Below are 22,412 nucleotides of genomic sequence, written 5' to 3'. Positions count from 1 at the left end.
TCCTCCTTCTACCTCTCCAGCCTAACCTGTATAGAAAAGATCTGTATATTTGCCCATTTCCAATCTGCTGTGGTCACGTGATCCTGCAGCTCTGTGTAAGGAGTTGCTTGAAAACGGTTCTGAATTCTGGGAGCTGTGAGGTCATCCATAGGCACCCTCAGCCCAGCCATTGTTTGCGCTCCCTCCTCTCCTCCCCCCAAAACAGCCGGTCGATAACACAGGGGAGCCGGAGCTGCAGGATCATGTGACTGGACTGGAGCAGTTTAAAAAATAGATGAGTGTGTAATGTAAGCGGGGGAATTAGCGTGGCTGTATTATAAAGGGAAAACACACTGCGTGGTATTGTAAATGAAGTAACTTTAATTGCCAGATAAGCAGCAGTGGAAAATGATATTTACAAAAGTTGAGTAAACAGTTCTCTAGTTAGCATATAAGACACAGTTTCATAGTCCATTCACCAAAGATACAGAATGAAGCTAAGTAAACTGGCACTGTAGTTATTATTCCTCTCTTCAGGTACATCAGTGGTATACAAGGCACATTTTGATTACTTGCCATAGGCTGGTGTCCATAAGTAGGTTCCACAGATGCAACACTCTCCCTTAGTAAGGCCTAGCTTTACCTAACAAGCAGTGCACCTTTCCCTCACTCATTCCCCACACGTCTCCTCAAAATGGTGGCTGGGCCCTCTTTTATATGGAAGCCAACAGAAAATGGTGGACAAAATCGCGAGAGAACTTGGGACCAATCAGAACATGAGGCTTCTCCAAGATGGCTGCTGGAGAAAAGTTCAGAGAAGTTACAGCCTCAACAGGATTTCACAAATACAGCAGGAAAACACAAACACATTCTGAATATAATATGATATTTCTGCATGAGGAAGTAAGTACGATACAATTGTAGTCACACTACTGTCCTGTCACAGTTAAGTGTATGTAAGGAGGCTACCTACATTTATACAGATCTTTTTTTTTTCATACAGGTTAGGCAGGATAGGTAGGAGGAGAGGTGAGGGAACATATATACAGGGGTTGGACAAAAATATGGAAACACCAGGTAAAAGAACAAAATGGGTACAGAATATGGTTTTGGACCACCTTTGGCATCCAAGATGGCCTGAATTCTCCTGGGAATTGCCAAATATTAGTCTTGGATGGTGGATAATGGAATGTGATACCACTCTTCATTCAAAAATCGTTTCATTTCTCTCAGAGATGCTGGAGGCAGAAAAAGAGCCTAAACCTTGTTCTCCAAAATTGACCATAGTGGCTCTATGATATTGAGGTCCAGTGACTGCGGTACCCAGGGAAGGTGCGAGACTTCGTCTACATGCTCATCAAACCACGAATCGGAGTATATTGTCTTGGTAAATGGCACCGTCTTTGGGAAACAATGTCTGTACAGTGAGGTGCACATGGTCGGCCAGGTTTTGCACAGTCACTGGCAGTGACTACCTTTCAAGGTGATGATGGGACCTGCAGAATACAAAGATATGGCTGCCCAAACCATGACTACGCCGCCACTATGCTTTACCATTGGCACAAGACAGTCCTGGTTGTATGCTTGGGACGGTGATCGTGTAAACACGTCCGGTGGTTTGGAACAGTGTGTAGCTCTATTCATCGGACCAAATTACAGTCTTCCACTGATATTCCACAATTTATGGGTGTTGCACCACTCTCTCCTCTTGAGACCATTAATATCAGTCACTAGTGGATTGGCATTTGCAGCTCGCACATGAATGTTTTGCTTATGGAGTTCCCTCCGCACAGTTTGATGTGTCTCGTCACAGTGGAAGCAAAAGAATGTGAAGAAAGGGGGGATAGCCTGTTTTAAGGTCCCCTTTCCCTCATAGTTTCAAGACCCCCATTTGATTTCAACAGGGGGTTTTATGATATGTCAAAAAAGATCAGCTGATTGGAAATGCTCTGGAAGTTCTGGGGGGGGGGGGTCTTCTAGGATAGGTTATTCAAGATCACCTGACCCCACAGCTTATTCCAGAAATTCTATTTTATTTAAACAGGAGGCCGAGGGGTGTCATTGCCAGTCGCTAGAGGGATATTTGAAGAGCTTTCCACAGATTTTGGCTGATTTTGTTTACAGTTTTAAAGTATTGATTGATTAAAAGCATGACGGTGAATTGTTAATTGTTTATATTTGTGAAAACCAATAAACAAGGCTGCGGCCATTATTAATTCAGTTTGGGATGCCTAGAGTTCTTTGTATACGTGGAGTTTATGCCGCCTACCATCCCATGTTATATCACTTCTGTTTTCAACGCAAAACATGTCATCACTTTCACACCTGGAAATCATGTAGAGTTTCTAGATTTTTGTCCAGCCCCTGTATATATTTAGGCTTACCTCCCACTTTAAAGCTGAACTATAGGCATATATAAATGACAAACTAGTGCAGCTCTGTAATTATTAGAGTGTATCTAATCTCAAGAAAAAAAAATATACCATTTTACTAGTCCTTGGCATGGTGGCTGCATTCATTTTCTTTCATTCCAGCTTTTTTGCTCAAGTTTCACATGGTAATCCTGCAAATAACACACTTCCTATCCCTGGGTGGCTATGTCACTCCTCCATTGTGTTTATGGAGGGAGATATGGTTGGCACTGTAGGCTGCTCTCTGGATATGGACTACAAACATATTTGTATCTCAGGACAGAGCGAGTGGCAGTTTACAGAAGATAGCTAGGAAGGAAGATTTTCTTTGGTGCAGCTCACGGGAGTGACAAGGATACTGCATTTCTGTAATTGCTGAAAATGTCCTATTAGCTTAAAAAGGGAAACTAATGCAGCTATCACATCTAAGGGCTGTAAACTGCAATGGAAGGCCGCAGGATGCCGAGGGCAGCATGTTTGTTCTTGGGTTTAGTTATCCTTCAAAACGTCATTAACTGATTTTTTTTTTTATAAGAACTGTAAGTACTTAAATTTGATCTGGTATGAGCCTCTTGTAGTCCCTGAACAGCATGGCTGGAGTGTGAGGAAGAAACAGCACAAGGAGCCAAGCAGTTATTGTCCTGACAAAAAGCATGCTGATAGGAAGAGAAAGAGTGATAGAGATGAGCTAATGTGCTGCTACTCCTTACACTGTCCAGTCACAGGCTAGGGGTGGGTCCAAGATGACCAGGGCTTAGAGAAGTTAGTTGAAAGATGCTGGCCATCAGACAGGGGATCTCTATAGGCAGAAAAGAGTGCTGCAGGGAAATCTCTAGAATGAAAGTCCAGCTTTCTCTATTGTTTTATCATTTATTGGGATATTCCTTTTAATCTTGTTTTTTTTGCCTGGTGTTCTGCTTTAATTATACTCTATAGCTGATGCTACAAGGGCATGGAAATGAAAACTCTTATTATGGAAAGAATAAATATGTAAAAGATCAGTTTTTAATACAAAAACAAATGCAAAGTATTATTAAACGTGGAAACATCATAAAAACAAACTTGTGCTTTAAATACAATAATAATAGTTGACACACCTCAGCAAGCGGAATACTACTGAATCTCTTCTGAATCTCTCTATGTAAATGATATTTTATATATTTCAGCTATGGCAGGTATGCTCTGATCAGGCTCTAGGATGTCCCTGTATCATTAAACACAAATTGGTGCCATCACCAGCTGAGATATAGCTTTACTGACTCAAACAAATCCATTCCATCTAAGCTAGCACTAGGGGAGAGAGGTTACCAATGTGATCTCCTGAATACTCACACACATCACACTTTCTATTAGCTGGTAATTAAAATACAATTAAGACAGACTACTCTGTCTGGCTGAATGTTCAAGGGAAAGGAGCACATGTACAATCAGGCTTTAATGTTATTTTCTACACTAGCATAGAGTTAATTTCTTTGAAACAAGCCTGGAGGGATATCCAACGCTCCCGTTACCATGGAAACCGTCTGCATTAACCAACTGAACTCATTTCACATACTTGGCATCCAGACAAGTGACTTTTTTTTTGTTAAACCTGACTTGCTGGGGAGGGAAGGAAGCGTGGTAGAAAGGAGGGCAGGAGCAGAATATGTTGCTTAAAGCACGCCCGGTTTTACATTTGATGCCGACACAAATTTGGAGTCTGGCTGATGGCATGGGGCAAAGTGCAGAACAACTAAACTGCAGTTAACCAGAATCGAAATCGGTGGAACACCAGTTCAGAACGAACAGTATGCATTACTAAGTTTATCGGAGTAGAGCCCAGAACCGTACAAATGAAGGGCAAATATAAAAATATTCCACTGAAGACCTTTAGTGAATTCATCTTCATAGCAGTCTGCATGAATTATTTGGCCTAATGATTCACAAACCGAAGCCACAGATAAAGCCTACCACTATAAAATAGGGTATTTAGAAGGAAACAACCCAGCTCTGAAAAGATGTGGTATGTTTTCCCTTAACAGTTATTCATTAATGCCATGTTATGGAGAACTGTGGGCTACTGTCTGAACATTCCCAACACAAATATGATCTGAGCATTAATCATGTGGTGTAAGCAAGTTTAGTGCACGTTGGCCTCAACATATAGAGCAGCCATTCTCAACCAGGGTTATGTGGAACCCTAAGCTTCCTCCAGAGGTTACTAGTGGATCCTTAAGCTGTGGGTGATTGACACCCCCCCCCTCATTTGATGGTGCCTACATAGTTCCAAAACTAAAGCTACTTGGCAAAACCAGTAGCATGACACCAACTATGTTTATACCTGTCTGTTAGGGGCATTTCACCACTGTTGCAGGGTTGCATTCTTTCTACTGACCACTAATATAAGGGACATTTTTTACACTGACCCCTGATGAATTGGCTTGAGTAAGGGTTTCCCATCACCTGAAAATTATTTTAGAGGTTCCTCTAGGGTAAGAAGGTTAAGAAAGACTGATATAGAGTGTACCGGTGTGAACGCATATGAAGCTGATGCAACTGAATAGGTTTCCATGTGCTCCCTTCGCGTAAAGGAGAAGGTAACCGAAAATCTTTGTACATTCCTTGACTTGTGTCGTAGATTGCTCAGCCTAGGTAGAATCTGTAGCTAGTCTTTATTTTCACAAATGTACAAGTAAAAGGACATCTGATGAGGCTGTTCTAAACAAAGGGCCAGTTTTTTTGTCCTTTAGACTTTAGGGTGGCCGGACTGTGGCCAGCGGGAGTGGAAATTTTCTTGACATCGGTGGGAGTAAACATCACATTTGATATTAGGTGGAGAAATGGTGCCCCACTGTTGGCGTCAATGGGAGAAATGGTGTCCCACTGTTGGCGTCAATGGGAGAAATGGTGTCCCACTGTTGGCGTCAATGGGAGAAATGGTGCCCCACTGTTGGCGTCAATGGGAGAAATGGTGCCCCAATGTTGGCGTCAATGGGAGAAATGGTGCCCCACTGTTGGCGTCAATGGGAGAAATGGTGCCCCACTGTTGGCGTCAATGGGAGAAATGGTGCCCCACTGTTGGCGTCAATGGGAGAAATGGCGCCCCACTGTTGGCGCCAATGGGAGAAATGGCGCCCCACTGTTGGCGCCAATGGGAGAAATGACGCCCCACTGTTGGCGCCAATGGGAGAAATGGCGCCCCACTGTTGGCGCCAATGGGAGAAATGGCGCCCCACTGTTGGCGCCAATGGGAGAAATGGCGCCCCACTGTTGGCGCCAATGGGAGAAATGGCGCCCCACTGTTGGCGCCAATGGGAGAAATGGTGCCCCACTGTTGGCGCCAATGGGAGAAATGGTGCCCCACTGTTGGCGCCAATGGGAGAAATGGTGCCCCACTGTTGGCGCCAATGGGAGAAATGGTGCCCCACTGTTGGCGCCAATGGGAGAAATGGTGCCCCACTGTTGGCGCCAATGGGAGAAATGGTGCCCCACTGTTGGCGCCAATTGGAGAAATGGTGCCCCACTGTTGGCGTCAATGGGAGAAATGGTGCCCCACTGTTGGCGTCAATGGGAGAAATGGTGCCCCACTGTTGGTGTCAATGGGAGAAATGGTGCCCCACCGTTGGTGTCAGTTGGCAGAAAAGTCTCATATCAGTGGGAGGAATAGTGCCCCAAGGGCCAAATAAAGGCAAAGGGCCAAGTCCAGCCCCCACGTAGCTGTTGGAAGACCACTGCTTTATAGGATCAGAGGGCAGGTAAAATAACGATCTTTAGTACATACAGTGAGGACAGAAAGTATTCAGACCCCCTTAAATTTTTCACTCTGTTATATTGCAGCCATTTGCTAAAATCATTTAAGTTCATTTTTTTCCTCATTAATGTATACACAGCACCCCATACTGACAGAGAAAAACACAGAATTTTTGACATTTTTGCAGATGTATTAAAAAGGAAAAACTGAAATATCACATGGTATTCAGACCCTTTGCTCAGTATTTAGAAGAAGCACCCTTTTGATCTAATACAGCCATGAGTCTTTTTGAGAAAGAGGCAACAAGTTTTTCACACCTGGATTTGGATCCTGTCCCTGCAGCTGAAAAACACCCCTACAGCATGATGCTGCCACCACCATGCTTCGCTGTTGGGACTGTATTGGACAGGTGATGAGCAGTGCCTGGTTTTCTCCACACATACCACTTAGAATTAAGGCCAAAAAGTTCTATCTTGGTCTCATCAGACCAAAGAATCTTATTTCTCACCATCTTGGAGTCCTTCAGGTGTTTTTTTAGCAAACTCCATGCGGGCTTTCAGGTGTCTTGCACTGAGGAGTGGCTTCCGTCAGGCCAATCTGCCGTAAAGCTTCGACTGGTGGAGGGCTGCAGTGATGGATGACTTTCTGCAACTTTCTCCCATCTCCCGACTGCATCTCTGGAGTTCAGCCACAGTGATCTTTGGGTTCTTCTTTACCTCTCTCATCAAGGCTCTTCTCTCCCAATAGCTCAGTTTGGCCAGATGGCCAGCTCTAGGAAGGGTTCTGGTCGTCCCAAACGTCTTCCATTTAAGGATTATGGAGGCCACTGTGCTCTTAGGAACCTTAAGTGCAGCAGAAATTTTTTTGTAACCTTGGCCAGATCTGTGCCTTGCCACAATTCTGTCTCTGAGCTCTTCAGGCAGTTCCTTTGACCTCATGATTCTCATTTGCTCTGACATGCACTGTGAGCTGTAAGGTCTTATACAGACAGGTGTGTGGCTTTCCTAATCAAGTCCAATCAGTATAATCAAACACAGCTGGACTCAAATGAAGGTGTAGAACCATCTCAAGGATGATCAGAAGAAATGGACAGCACCTGAGTTAAATACACGAGTGTCACAGCAAAGGGTCTGAATACTTAGGACCATGTGATATTTTAGTTTTTCTTTTTTAATACATCTGCAAAAATGTCAACAATTCTGTGTTTTTCTGTCAATATGGGGTGCTGTGTGTACATTAATGAGGAAAAAAATAAACTTAAATGATTTTGGCAAATGGCTGCAATATAACAAAGAGTGAAAAATTTAAGGGGGTCTGAATACTTTCTGTCCCCACTGTACGTACATAAGGCTTAGGCTTGTCACTAAACCCAAGAACAAAAATGAAATATAGCTTACCAGTCATTAGATTTGGTGACTGTATTAGTTTTCTCTTTTGCTAAGAACATTTTCAGCAAATACAGACAACACCTGTTGATCCTGCCAGAAACAGTGCCCTTGTCACTTTATTTCAACTACATTAAAAGCTTAAGCAATGTTATCTTTCTTCTGTAAATTACTAATTTTCCCATGCCCCACGTAATGGAGACTCAAGTGTCCCAGTAATCAACTTAAAAAAAAAAAAAAAGTTTTTTAAATGCTAGTTTGCAGTAGATTTCTTTCATAAATTATTTTTTCTTTACATGCAGTGTGCCTTTAGAATTTCCAAAAATTTGACTTCTCAGAAGAGTCAATTCTATAGCACGGCTCCCTCACTCCTTGGACATCATAGCTCTAACTTATACTGGGAGTGTCTAAGCACCGTCTGTGCTGGCCCAGCTGTTCTTCCCCTTTCCTCACCTCCCTACATAACCTTGTATGTAGTTGTGTAGTTTCCTGGAAGGAGAGAAAAGGAATACTATAGTGTCACATGAGTGACCGCTCTGAGTCTGCTGGGACTGCTGACATCACATCCAAGATGACAGCACTCAAAGCAGTCTCAGGGGTTGTGAATGGGAGGCTTTTAAACTAAATACCATATATAAAAATACATTAAAAGCATATAATCTTAAGGGAAGAGAAATAATTCAACCATTACTGGTTAACTGCAGTTTATAACAATTTTATGTTTGGATACACTAAGTGCCAGTTCACACCACAATTTCTGCGTTCCAGATGCGTTTCTGCATACACAGTTTTTTATGCATTTTTCCTGCGTTTCGCTGTGTTCCATACAGAAAAAATGCAACATGTTCCACTATTTTTGCCTGCATTGAAACACACTGCACTGGTGTGAACTAGGGCCATTGAAATACATGTTAAACACTGTTCATGCATTTTTGATGCCGAATAAAAACGCACTAGACTGCATTTGGTATGAACCAGCCCTAAGATGTGTTGCAGACCACTTTTGCCATCTACGCTATCAAAACACCCAACACTGCATGTTCTGATTAGATGCAGCGGCTTTTCAGCCAACAATTTTACGCCTGACTGCTTTGACTTTTTAAACGAGAGGAGAAAGCCTTCAGAAATCAGCTGCAATTTATCCAGTGTATGGCCAGAATGAGTCAAGAAAAGAAGATACTGAGAGACAATGCCCATATGGAACCTTAGTCTGAGGGAGTAGCCAACAAGAGCAGAGATAGTTCTAAAAAGGAAGCAATCAAAACTACAATTAAAATATATTTAAATTAAAAAATAGTCTTTCAAACTTCAGCAACACTAAAGGTTTTAAATTATTGCATAAAAAATTATCGGTCACAGCAGATTCATCTGACTGCATGATTGGTGCCCCTGTGTGAGCCACCAGATAGCAGCCTTGGCTGATTGGATCCGGGTGAATCAGAAGACGTGAGTGTCTGTCTCCATATCGGCTGATCATTTACTGAGAATCGGACGGATGTTCGTTTGATAGTGATCGTAACCACCCCATACATACTAAGAGGCTCTGATTGATCTGGAATCTGGTGAGTGCAATCCCTATAGGGAGTATAAGCACTAGATGTATTAATGGTCGAACTTTTAAACAGCTGATGAATCATTTATGAACTGCTACATGCAAAAGACTGTTTTTGGACTTCGGTTTCAGTTGGATTTACAGACTACTAATTTTTTATGCAATAATTTAAAACCTTTAGCGCTGCTGAAGTTTGAAAGACTATTTTTTAATTTAAATGTATTTTAATTGTAGTTTTGATTGCTTCCTTTTTAGAAATGTTTGTTTATATTATAGCAGCTGCTTCTCTACTATAATAGTATATTTTCCTAAGCGCTGGATAAGTGATCTTTTTTGAGAACTTCTGTGTTAAGAGCAGAGATAGTGCTGGGCTTTCTTTTTGAAAACCACTGTAGCATAGAAGCCTCCTGTATGCTAAAATGTTTATTTTAACAAACATTTTATAAAAATAATAAAATATATGTACTAGTTTATAAACTTTCAACATGTTTTAAACAGAAGATTGACCATGGGTAACTGGTGTTTATACAGTATAAGGGTAGCTAGAAAAAAAAAAGGCTAATTTCAACACTAATCCCCATGACCAAGCTCCGGGGGGGCGCAATGCATTGGGGGCGTGGCCTATCCAGAGCTCGGGGTGAGACTGCCACATACGCTTTCATATCGAATGTGCAGCGATGTGCGGCTCAAGGGATATTTTCTTCACTACATGTTGACGTTTGGAGTCAAGACAAGCTCCGTTCCCGGCCAGCACTCCCAGCAGTTGGCAATGGACTAGGACCCTCTGGAGCCTGAGCTGCACCCACAACGTTATTGGTTCAACAGTGAGATGAAAGCTTGCCGCAAGATAGCATGCGAACAGTTAAAACAACCTTTACTACATGTAAACCCCAGATCACAAGCAGTTACGCTGTATATGGAAAAAAAAAAAAGAGAGGGCCCTGTAGGCTAGATTCACACTTGTATGTTTTATCGCATTCAATTATTTTGTCCCTCCAGAAAATCATAGTAATATGGAAAGCCAAACGTGACATAGGGCTTAGCACATTTGAAAAACACTGCTCTCAGGTTTGGAGAGGAATGCGACAAAAAAAAAAAAATTAATAAATAAAAAAAGAAAAAGGAGATGGTCAGGACTCTGTGCAGGCCAGTCAAGTTCCTCCACCCCAAACTCTCTCATCCATGTCTATATGGACCTTGCTTTGTGCACTGGTCCAAATCATTTGGTGGTTATGCTGTGCGGTTGTTTTTCAGGGGTTGGGCTTGGCTCCTTAGCTCCAAGTGAAGGAAACTCTTAAAGCGGAGTTCGACACAAAAACGGAACCTCCCCTTTTCTCAAACCTCCCCCCACCAGTGTCACATTTGGCACCTTTCAGGGGGAGGGGGGAGCAGATACCCGTCTAATATAGGTATTTTCCTCCCACTTCCGGGCATAGATACCCGCACCACCCGCAGGTATCTATGCCACTCCCCCCCCCCCCGCGCTGACTTCTGGGAGACACACGGGTCCCAGGAGACAGCAGGGACCAGTGGGAGTGTGCAGCGCGAGTCGCGCAGGTGCAGTAGGGAACAAGGAAGTGAAGCCGCAAGGCTTCACTTCCTGATTCCCATTCCGAAGATGGCGGCAGCAGCACCCGAGCGCCGAGGGACAGATCAGCCTCGGGTGCCGACATCGCAGGCATCCTGGACAGGTAAGTGTCCATATTTTAAAAGTCAGCAGCTGCAGTATTTGTAGCTGCTGAATTTAAAAAAAAAAACAAAAAAAAAAACAAAACGGCGGAACTCCGCTTTAAGGCGTCAGCATTCCAAGACAGTTTGGACAATTTCATGCTCCCAACTTTGTGGGAACAGTTTGGTGATGGCCCCTTCCTGTTCCAACATGACTGCACACCAATGCACAAAGCAAGGTCCATAAAGACATGGATGAGCGAGTTTGGGGTGGAGGAACTAGACTGACCTCAACCCAATAGAACACCTTTGGGACGAAGTAGAGCGGAGACTGCGAGCCAGGCCTTCTTGTCCACATCAGTGCCTGAACTCGCAAATGCGCTTCTGGAAGAATGATCAAACATTCCCATAGACACACTCCTAAACCTTGTGGACAGCCTTCCCAGAAGAGTTGAAGCTGTTATATCTGCAAAGGGTGGGACAACTCAATATTGAACCCTACAGACCAAGACTGGGATGCCATTAAAGATCATGTGCGTGTAAAGGCAGGCGTCTCAATACTTTTAGTAATATAGTGTAGCTATGTGCACATTGCTCTACTTAATTAGCTTGGTTGTGTCTCAACAGACAGCCGGGAGAGGCCAAGTTCCCTGTAAAAGAAGAGTACCCAGAAAAAATAAAAAGCAAAAGAAAACCACAGCAGCATCTCAAAACATCACGATATGAAAATAAATTCTTCATACACAAGTGAGCATAAGCTGGGTTTGTTGTACTGGATGCCGACATCTGTAAGAGCTCTACAACAGCAAATAGCCTGCTGTGGCTGAAACTGGAACATCTCCACATCAAATCTCCGATCTGTGTGTGTTCTTCACTTCCCTTTATTTCAATACTTTCAATTCTATGAAGATGTAAAGTTTACATAACCTTAGCCTTCCAAACAGTAATGTACAATTATGTCTATTATGTTCTCTCTGAGTCACAGGAACTGTATTTTGGGATTATCCTGTTTACCAGATTTCACAGTTACAGCACAGTACTGTCTGTCAGGTTTCAATGAGGACAGATGAAATGTTAAGTGACTGCAGAAGTTTTTCTAACTGCAGTTGTCATAAAATATACTAAAGCCTCGAATCCCAGGAGCCGCAAACCACCGTCACCAATCCTTTACTGCAGTGGAGATTCTACATTTGATATTACAATGGGTGACTTTTTCCCTTTTTCCCCTTTTGGCCTCATGCACACGGCGTAAACGGACGTTTAGGAGCTGTTGGGCATTTTTTTCAACTGCTCCTGAACTCTCCCCTATGTTATCTTATCAGTACATGTACACTGGCTCCTTTATAGTCCTTTCTAGGCAGTTGAGGCTTTTTTTGGAACCCAAAAAAATGCGTTCAGAAACTGTGTTTAGAGGCATTTGAAACGCTAAACGCGGCTAAACACTGCTAAACACGGCAAATCATCTTTAGCAGTGTTTTGTTTACAGGCGTTTTTCATTTTTGGCCATTTTGAAAAAAAAAAAAATTTATATATATATATATATATATATATATATATATATATATATTTTTTTTTTCAAACGCTTCTAGACGCAAACGCGACTAAACAGCATTTTTTAGACGCTGGTTTCTAGCTATCAAGTTACATCTTTCAGGAGAGGTTGAACAACGTCCCGTGTACATGAAGCCTTAGTCCCTCAGAGGTGTAACACCAATTTTACCCCTGGGCACACCATTTCTGTACCATTTTAATATTAACCCTCTCCTTCCAGAAAGCCAGACAGGAGAACTGTAGGCTCAATTCATCAATCTAAAACTCACGCAATCAGTTTTTTTTATAGTCACGTGGCTCACTGGCATTGGTCGCTAGAAATAACAATTGTATTAGTACATAGTAATTTTTATGATAAATATGGTAAACCATAAAATTAAGCAATAAATGTAAAAATCCGATTGGCTCAGCAGAATCTTGCACAAAAGCAAGAGGGAGAATTATCATGGAAGCTGCAATAGATCTACCTCTGAAAATGCTAGTTGCCTGGATTTTCCAGATCTACTTGTTTTTGGCCAGTGACTTAGAAGTATAAAAGCCAAAGGATCAGCATTACAGCCAACCAGCATTTACAGGCAGCCTATAATAAACAGGTTTACTGTAAGTTCACCCCTTGTTTCTGGATGGAAAAATAGAGCCGGACCCGTAAGGCTATTTTATTGGTATCGCTATCCTAAAGTAGTAATGTTGATGTAAATAATCTGGTTCTCGGCTATGCATGTCTGCAGCTCTTCTCTCCCCTCACTTCCAGTTCCCACTGGCTTTGCTGGGGCACTGGGAGCCATGGGCCTCCCATTGCTGTCAATCAAAGTCAGTGACAAAGGACCAGGTCAGAGCGGAGTCCCGCTGTCTGTGTCAATGAACACAGCAGTGGGGATTGGGAGCGAGCACGCACAAGTGCCCCCATAGGAAGCCGCTTCCTATGGGGGCACTAGACAGCGGAAGAACCAGGAGCACCAGCGAGGGAAGAGGAGGTTCGGGGAATTCCATTGCACAGAGCAAGTAAGTATGACATGTTTGTTATTAAAAAATAAATAAAAATATCTTTACAACCACTTTTCACCTGTGTGTGCATGAGGCCTTATTCTGCAAAAAGTATTCATGCTGATCCACTACTTAAACACTTGACCACCAGGCAAATTCTGACATTTCTCTTCTACATGTAAAAATCTTCATTTTTTTGCTAGAAAATTACATAGAACCCCCAAACATTATATATGTTTTTTTTTAGCAGAGACCCTAGAGAATACAATGGCGATCATTGCAACTTTTTATCTCGCACTGTGTTTGAGCAGCAATTTTTCAAATGCGTTTTTTTTTGGAAAAAAAAATAGACATGATCACCCCCCCCTGCAGCAAGTCAGTAATCATGTTGTCAACTCATTCAGCTGACTCCACTTAGTAACTTTGTAGGGCTATGGCAGGCTTAGCAGAAGATGGATGCAAAATTGGGTAGCCAAGGTAAACACCAAAGTTTGTCTCAGCCACTGTAATTGTCTTGTTTAAAGGGCATATCAACAAGGTAGCAATACCCATTTAGCCAGAGTTTTGCTTTTAAAAAAAAAAAACAAATGGATTTGATTTTTATTATCTTATGCCGTGTACACACGGGCGGACTTTTCGACCGGACTGATCTGACGGAACGAATTCATGCTTTAAAAAACAAAACAGTAAAGTTAGCCCAATTTTTTTGCATAAAGATGAAGTTGCGCCAAGTAAATAGATACCCAACATGTCATGCTTCAAAATTGCACACACTCGTGGAATGGCGCCAAACTTCAGTACTTAAAAACCCCCATAGGCGATGCTTTAAAATTTTTTACTGGTTAAATGTTTTGAGTTACAGAGGAGGTTTAGGGCTAAAATTATTGCTCTCGCTCCAACTTTCATGGCAACACCTCACATGTGTGGTTTCAACACCGTTTTCATATGTGGGCGGGACTCCGCAAGCACACAGGGACAGGGGCACTTTAACATTTTTTTTTTTTTTATTGTTAATTTTACTTAAAATTTTCTAATGTGACATTTAAAAAAAAAAAATGTTTTGATCACTTTTATTCCTATTACAAGGAATGTAAACATACCTTATAATAGGAATATGGCATGACAGGACCTCCTTACAGTGAGATATGGGGTCAATAAGACCCCACATCTCACCTCTAGGCTGGGAAGCCTAAAATGGAAAAAAAAAAAAAAAAAAAAGATCACCGCTTCCCAGCCGAGGCGGCGACGTTTTTTTGAATGCAGAGGTCGAGTGTGACGTCATAACATCGCGCCCGGCCCCCGACGATCATAGAGACTCCGGCGACCATCTGGTCCCCCGGAATATCTATGGTGGACATCCGGGGCCGGTGGATCCATTCTCCGACTCCGATTCTCCGACTCACCGATCTTGCCACCCGTAAGAACAATCTAGCGGCTGACCATTCTTATGGTGTAGGAAATCGCAGGATGAAAACATTGATATCTGAATGATGTCTGTAGCTTCAGGCATCATTCAGATGTACCACCAAAAATTCCAGGACGTCCATGGACACCCAGCAGTCGGCAAGTGGTTAATGGACTTGCAGTCATGTGTACTGCTCTATGCAAACTACCAACCCCAAAGTCCATAATCCCTAGCCTATCTTGGGAGTAAGCAAGAGAGGGTGGCTATGTTCCTACATACATTAGGACCATGTAGAACAAATTTGGCCACCCTCTAACAGGGAATCAGATAACAGCTGCAAAAAAAAGGAATTTGGAGTGTGATAAAAAGGTACTTTTTTTGAGTTAAAAATATATACTTGTATAAAATATATTTGTATAGACCAGAGTTTAGTGCCACTGTAAGCAGTATATTGACATATAAAGAAAAAAATCATTCTAATATTATATCCATCAAGGTTTAACCGGTTCCCGCCAGCCACATATTCAACTGACAGCTGGGTGGGACCACTCTAGTTCTGGGAGGATGTCATAACTTCCTCCAATTATTACCACGCATGCACAGCCTCAGGTCCCCTAGGACACAGCGTATCGCTGATTGGGGTAAAGATTATCAGTACAGCCTCAACAGTGTTCGCCAATCAGTGTCCACCAGTGCCGCCTCACCAATGGCCACCAGTGCCATCTCATCAGTGCCCACCAGTGCCCACCATCAGCGCACTTCAGTAAAGGAGAAAAATTAATTGTTTGCAAAATTTTATTACAAACTAAATTTCAAAATTGTTGGACTTTTTTGGTTTGCTTAGCAAAAAATAAAAAACCCAGTGGAGATTAAATACCACCAAAAGAAAGCTCAATTTGTATGAAAAAAAAATAACAACAATTTCATATGGGTACAGTGTTGCATGGCCGCGCAGTTTTCATTCAAAATGTGACATCGCAGAAAGCAGATTTATTTCTTACCAGCCAAAGGTGAAATGAAATGGACTTTCTTCCTGGAGTTAGGCAGCTTGTTCCAGCAGTTTTTTCTACTGTTCAAGGCATCACAAATCTGCAAACAGAAAATATAAATTTAAATATTTGTCCAAACACAGCCTCTGGCACACACAATTGGACAATAAATATCAATAAAAGACTTTTGTGAAGTAAAGGTAAGCCAACGATCTGGTATTGTACAATACAAGCTAATATACGAGACAAATTTCCATATTTGTCCCTTCGGATAAGTTCGGATGAAAGCTGTGGTGTACTAACGATCAGATTATCGTACTATCGAAGCGGTATTTAGCCCTGGCTCATACTGGTGCGATTTGACGTCAAATCGGCGGCAATGGCGCCGCACCGATTTCAAAAAGTAGTTTCTGTACTACTTTTTGAGATTTCGGGGTGCGATTTCCATTGACATCTGTGCAGGAACCCGCACAAATATTTGAAATCGCAGCTGAAATCGGGATTGATATGCGGGACTGACATCATTCCCGTAGCTCAGTGTGAACCTGGGCTCACCGTATGATTTTTGATTTTCTGATCTTGTGTACTAGGCATAAGGGACAACTAATTGTATCCCGAGATTTACTGAAATGCAGCAGTGCTTCCACTGTCATCACACAGCCAATATTCTTTTTTGGGCAAAGGCAAACAAGAGCAGCGGATACTGTAAGTGAAATGACATTGCCTTTCATCTTGTGTTAGGGATAAAAGAGCAGCAGACGTCCTTTTGGCATTTTATTGATCCCTCTGCTACTATTCTGTACAGGGAAAATGCACAAAAGACATTAGGGCCCAATGCAAAATAGTTCATGAGTTACTACAAAAGGCTTAAAAACAAAAAGTGGTCACACTGCCGCAAATACAACCCAGAGGGATCACTCTAGGAATTCTTGTCAATTGATCACAGTGGTCAGTAAGAGACTGGTCAAAGGGTATAACACGATTAAACATTTGCATGCAATGCTTCTGTGATTATGATGAATTGCTGGAGCAGGAATACATCCTAATGCACCAATTCACGATTTATTAAGTCATATCAGATGCTAGTAATTTTCATATAAAAAGTACATCTCACAAAGTGCATGTACATTAAGGGGCAATCAACTATCAAACATCTGGTGTATGGCATATTTTTAGCAAATGTTACAAAACAAACACAATTTTGCAGGACAAAGTAATTCAATCGCCCTCTGTCCAAACTCCCCCATACCTCAGAGGTCAGAACGGGAAAAAGTGCTGTGCAATCTTCTTATTGGGCCAACCCAGCAGAATATATGTCTTTCTAAAACCACATAAAATAGGTGTTACATCTCAAATAACACTGCTCTTGTGCATTTACTGCCAAGGGATACAGTGGTGTATTTTTCTTTTGTATATTGTAACAAAGTAAAATAGAAGGGCAACACTTGCTGTCCAAATCACTGTCATGACTGTATCTATGGTAGCGGATTGCAGCCATGCCACAATCTGTAATCAGTTTAAAGTGACTAATAAAGTCTTCATTTATACAAACACTGGGCATCCCCATTTGGTTAATCTGCTAATGAGAAATGAACACGAAGCTTCCAATTTAGTGCACGTTGCATTGCCTTTCTGAATAATGACTTCTAATTGACATGCCTAAATGTTTACAGGCTGCCTGCACTGTAGGTAATAGAAAGCTGCATGAGTGTCATGAAGTGAGGCCTACAGCTCAGGATGTACATTGGCTGGAAAACCACACTTTCCATTTGCCTTGCCTGTCAAATTTTTGTCTTATGTCCTACTGTCTCAGTTAACAAATTGTGTGTGTGTGCTCTGAAAAGGACAGGTTGCACTTTTATACAGCGATGTAGGTTGCGATATAATACAACACATCACAATGTGCTGCAGTGTGTAGAGTTGCCCCAACACGAGGCACATCAGGGGCAAGTGTTATACAGAGCATTAGGTGCACCTGCCGGAGTGAATGGACCCTGAATCTATAAGTTAAACATTAAAATAGATTGTAAAGTCTCATTTAAAAAACAAAAAAAACCAAACATGTCATACTTACCTGCTCTGTGCAGTGGTTTTGCACTGATCTGCCTGGATCCTCCTCTTCTTGGGTTCCTCTTCGCTGCTCCTGGCCCCTCCCTCCTGTTAAGTGCCCTCACAACAAGCAGCATGCTTTGGGGGCATTCTAGCCAAGCTGCAGCTCCGCGTGTCCATTCAGACACGAAGCTGCTGTTCAGCCCCACCCCCTCTCTCTCCTGATTGGCTACCTGACTTGGATAGACAGCTGTGGGAGCCAATGGCACCGCTGTTGTGTCTCAGCCAATCAGGAGGAGAGTCCCAGATGGCCAAGACACTTGTGGACATCGCTGGAGAGAGTTTGCGGCTCAGGTAAGTATTAGAGGGTGCTGGGGAGGCTGCTACACGCAGAAGGTTTTTTTTTATCTTAATGCATAGAATGCATTAGGATAAAAAACCTTCTGCCTTTATATCAAAAACTAAGTACAGTGGGGAAAATTATTATTTGATCCCCTGTGAATTTTGTAAGTTTGCCCCCACACAAAGACATGAAAGGTCTATAATTGTTATCATAGGTGTATTTTAAATGATAGAGACAGAAGAGCAACCAAAAAACACATAATACAAATGTTATAAATTTAGTTGCAGTTCAGTGAGTAAAATAAGTATTTGAACCCCTACCAACCAACAAGAATTCTGGCTGCCTCAGACTGGCTAGAGTGTGTGCTCATTTGGTACACATTAGTCCTGTCAATTTAAGAAGATGCTCCTAACGACAACTCGTTAGGTGTTTAAAAAAAAAAGACACCTGTCCATATAATCCCTTTCTTTCAAACTTAACCATCATGGGCAAGACCAAAGAGCTGTCAAAAGGATGGCAGGGAAAAAATTGTAGACCTTTACAAGGCTGGAATGGGCTAAAACACCATCAGCAAAAAGCTTGGTGAGATGGAGACAACTGACCAAGCTTCAAAATAACCGATCGCCCTCGGTCAAGAGCTGCATGCAAGATTTCGCCTCATGATGTCAGGATGATCATGAGAAAAGTGAGGAATCGGCCCAGAACTACACGGGAGGAGCTTGTGAATGATCAAGGTGTTGGGACCGCAGTCACCAAACAAACCATTGGTAACACAATACGGTGACATGGATTGAAATCTTTTTTTTTTTTTGTTTCATAAAAGATTGAAATCTTGCAGCAGTCGCAATGCCCCCGTCTTCGCGAAGGCACACATACAGGCCTGTCTGAAGTTTGCCAATGAACATCTTAATAATTCAGAGAAGGATTGGGAGAAAGTGCTGTGGTCAGATGAGACCAAAATTGAGCTCTTTGGCATTAACTAGACTCGCTGAGTTTGGAGGAAGAAAAATGCTGACTATGACCCCAAGAACACCATCCCTACAGTCAAGCACAGAGCTGGAAACATTATGCTTTGGGGCTGTTTCTCTGGTAAAATGTACAGGCTGACTTTGCCGCATTGAGGGGCGAATGAACGGGGCCATGTATTGTAAAATCTTGGATGAGAACCTTCTTCCCTCAGCCAGGACACTGAAGATGAGTCTTCCAGCATGACAATGAGCCAAAACATACCCCCAAAGCAACAAAGGAGTGACTCAAGAAGAAGCACATTAAGGTCATGGCATGGCCTCGCCAGTCTCCAGACCTTAAAGAGGAAGTAAACCCTGATGGGTTTTAGTTCTTTTTTTTCCCCCCTGCAAAGTAAAAATATAATGTGCCAGTATGCATCGCATATTAGCACATTATGTGACACCTGCAAACGAAGCCCGCGCTGTCCCCGCTGCAGGCCGCATCCATCTTCGCCCCTCTTCTTTCCGGGGCCGCAAACCCCAGCTCTGTGACTGACTGGAGTCGCGTGACGTCACTCCCGTGCATGCGCGTGGGAGCCACCAGTTACGGCACTTGCTAGTGAAGAAACGGCACAGGCGGCCGCATCATCGGGGCAGTGTGCAGCAAATATCTCCTAAACGACGCACGTTTAGGAGATATTTTCACCTATAGGTAAAACTTACCAATGGAGGTTTACCACCTCTTTAATTCTATAGAAAGTTTATGGAGGGAGCTGAAACATAGAGTTTCCAAGAGACAGTCAAGAAACCCCAAGGATTTAGGGAAGATCTGTAAAGAAGAGGGGACCAAAATCCCTCCTGAGATGTGTGCAAACCTGGTAACCAACTACAAGAAACGTCTTACCTCTGTGCTTGCCAACAAGGGTTTCCCCACCAAGTACTAAGTCATGTTTTGTTTGGGGATCAAATACTTTTTTTACTCACTGAATTGCAACTCCATTTATAACATTTGTATTATGTGTTTTTTCTGGATTTTTGGTTGATCTTCTATCTCCATCATTTAAAATACACCTATGATAAACATGATAGACCCTTCATTTCTTTGTAAGTGGGCAAAATTACAAAATCTGCAGGGGATCAAATAATGATTTTCCCACTGTATGGCCTAAGCTTTTTTGACCCTACTTCTCTTCTGAGTCACAGGAGTGCCCTTCTGCTCTCCTGTGGCCCATCATCAGCTGACAGCGGGCTTCTTCCGAGATCTTACCTTAAAAGACACAAAACAGCTACTAAAAGTACACAAGAGTTTCTTTAAAGATTTACTATAGCACCTAGCCAGTATGCACTCATATAATCATTTTTAATGACGCTAGCATTCCAACTATAATAATCATGACTCAAAGGTCCTGTACGCAAATAAACACTTTGATGGTTTAATCTGTTAATTGAAGAACTTAACACGGCTAAATCAGTAGCATAAATGGTACTATTAACCTATGAAATACTGTAATGAGGCAAATTGTGTATTGGCTGAACTCAGCAGACTAGTCTATTTGCCAAATTTAGACAGGCCATAAACATGAAATGGCAGAAGAATGAACACTGAAAGGTACGAAGGGTCTTATTTATACATGCATGATAGTTTCTGCAGATCCACCCCCCCCCCCCCCCCCACCTACTAAACTGCCCCTGCCAATTGTTCAGAAGTAAATCTCAAAAGCCACATTTAATAACAGCCCAGCATTTCTTGCTGAACAGTTGTCCACTAGTACATTTCCCTAGGTAGCTATACAGCGAGAGTTAACAGCAAGCAACCTGATGGGACAGATCTAAGCCATGGTTATGATGGTCAGGTCAAGTATGGCTTAAAATTAGAGGGTTAAAGAGAGCTTTGACAGTCACAATGATTCCTTATGGCATGCAGAGCTTTTGGAATTGATCTGGGTGTAGAACCTAATGTAGAGTGTTCCTTTTTCCATTGAGAAAGAGGGGGCTCACCTATCATAGGACACCTTATACCAGGGGTGCTCAATCTTTTGAGGAGCGAGTACCACTTAGCCACTGTGATTTCGTAACCACTTGCGGGCCACAATGACATAAAATGGTTCAGAGTTTCATTTTTTTTTTTTAATTTCGAATAGCATAATGAAAATTATAAACAATCAGGATCATCATTTTCTGTAGGACAATCGCCGTTGGATGTTCATACACTATTACATCTTGCGTGCATGAGACACTTTCTGCAAGCTAACCAAAACTCCTGCACACAGGATATAATAGAAGTTTATGGCTCAGTGCAGCTAACCCGCAGGAAAGCCGCAGGTGCTTGCTATACCTACGGATCAGTGTGAAAACAGCCTAAAACCCCTTTTTTTAAAAAGTGCTAATATGCCCATTGCAAAACTATGTGAAGTTTAATAAACTGACCTTTTCATGGATTAGCTTCTGCTGGCATCACTAGGCTGTTTGAAAAGGTTCCTGGCCCAGGCGGAGTGATACCAAATGCACTTCCCCTGCCACAGGAGCGGGCGCTACAGAGGAAGCATCGGCTTATGCAGCTCCTGCTTCCTCCCGCACTGGTCCCATCCACTCTGATGCTCTGCAATGGCAGGTCAGCAATCCAAGATCTAGGCTTGCCGACCTTCCATCCCAGAGCATTAGGTTGCAGGTGACATCCGAGGAGCCACCAGTTGAGCACCCCTGCCTTAATCTATCAGCCCAGAGAGACAAAGGTGGATCAAGATACCAAGCAATATCTAGAATGAACAGAAAGACCTTGAGCACCTGTCATCTACAGTATATTAACCATCAGCTGCAGAGGATCATAGAAAGGTACTAGATTGGAAGGACTATAACGGTACCAATGGAGTAAAAAAAAGTATCAAATTATTAATACAGATTTAAAATTTTAAAGACATGGAAATGTACACATGTACCACAAATATTATCAAAAAACAAATATAAATGTAAGCAGATCTGTAATTTGGACAGCGTTACAGGTGCCTCTTACATCACTTCCGGTTCTCGTGTGGTCCGGTCACTTCCTATGCATTACGTCACACCACGTGACTTCCTCAGGGGATCGTGGCGTGACGTAATGCATAGGAAGTGACCGGACCACACGAGAACCAGAAGTGATGTAAGAGGCACCTGTGAGGTCGTCCAAATTACAGATCTGCTGTTTTTTCACTACTCTGTTGTAAGTTTCCACTTGGCTTTTAAATAAATCAATAAATTCTACACTATGGGAGATTCTTCTTTATCCCCTGTACATATCCGTTGGGAATGAACGCCCGTATGGACTAAGCCGGAGCCACCATCTAATATACAATACCTGGAGAGGGCCATCTACCATCACAACATCTTGGACAGGTCTCCAGCTACACCCATCTCCACTGCTTTTCACTATCCATATGGAG

General features: G+C 42.5%; 1 protein-coding gene across 3 annotated transcripts in view; it reads right to left on the bottom strand.

The window, feature by feature from the left end:
- FAM110B (family with sequence similarity 110 member B) overlaps positions 1–22,412 on the bottom strand; it is a 245,132-nt gene that overhangs the window by 49,767 nt on the left and 172,953 nt on the right. For all 3 annotated transcript variants that reach the window (XM_073631661.1, XM_073631660.1, XM_073631659.1), the window contains one exon: positions 15,667–15,754. The gene's annotated coding sequence lies outside the window, so the exon portion shown is untranslated. The remainder of the gene's footprint in view (positions 1–15,666; positions 15,755–22,412) is intronic.

The sequence above is a fragment of the Aquarana catesbeiana genome, linkage group LG05, assembly GCF_042186555.1.
Source record: "Aquarana catesbeiana isolate 2022-GZ linkage group LG05, ASM4218655v1, whole genome shotgun sequence".
Classification (NCBI taxonomy): Eukaryota; Metazoa; Chordata; class Amphibia; order Anura; family Ranidae; genus Aquarana; species Aquarana catesbeiana.
Note: the sequence above shows the minus strand (reverse complement) of the source record. Positions and strands in the feature narration are given on the sequence as shown.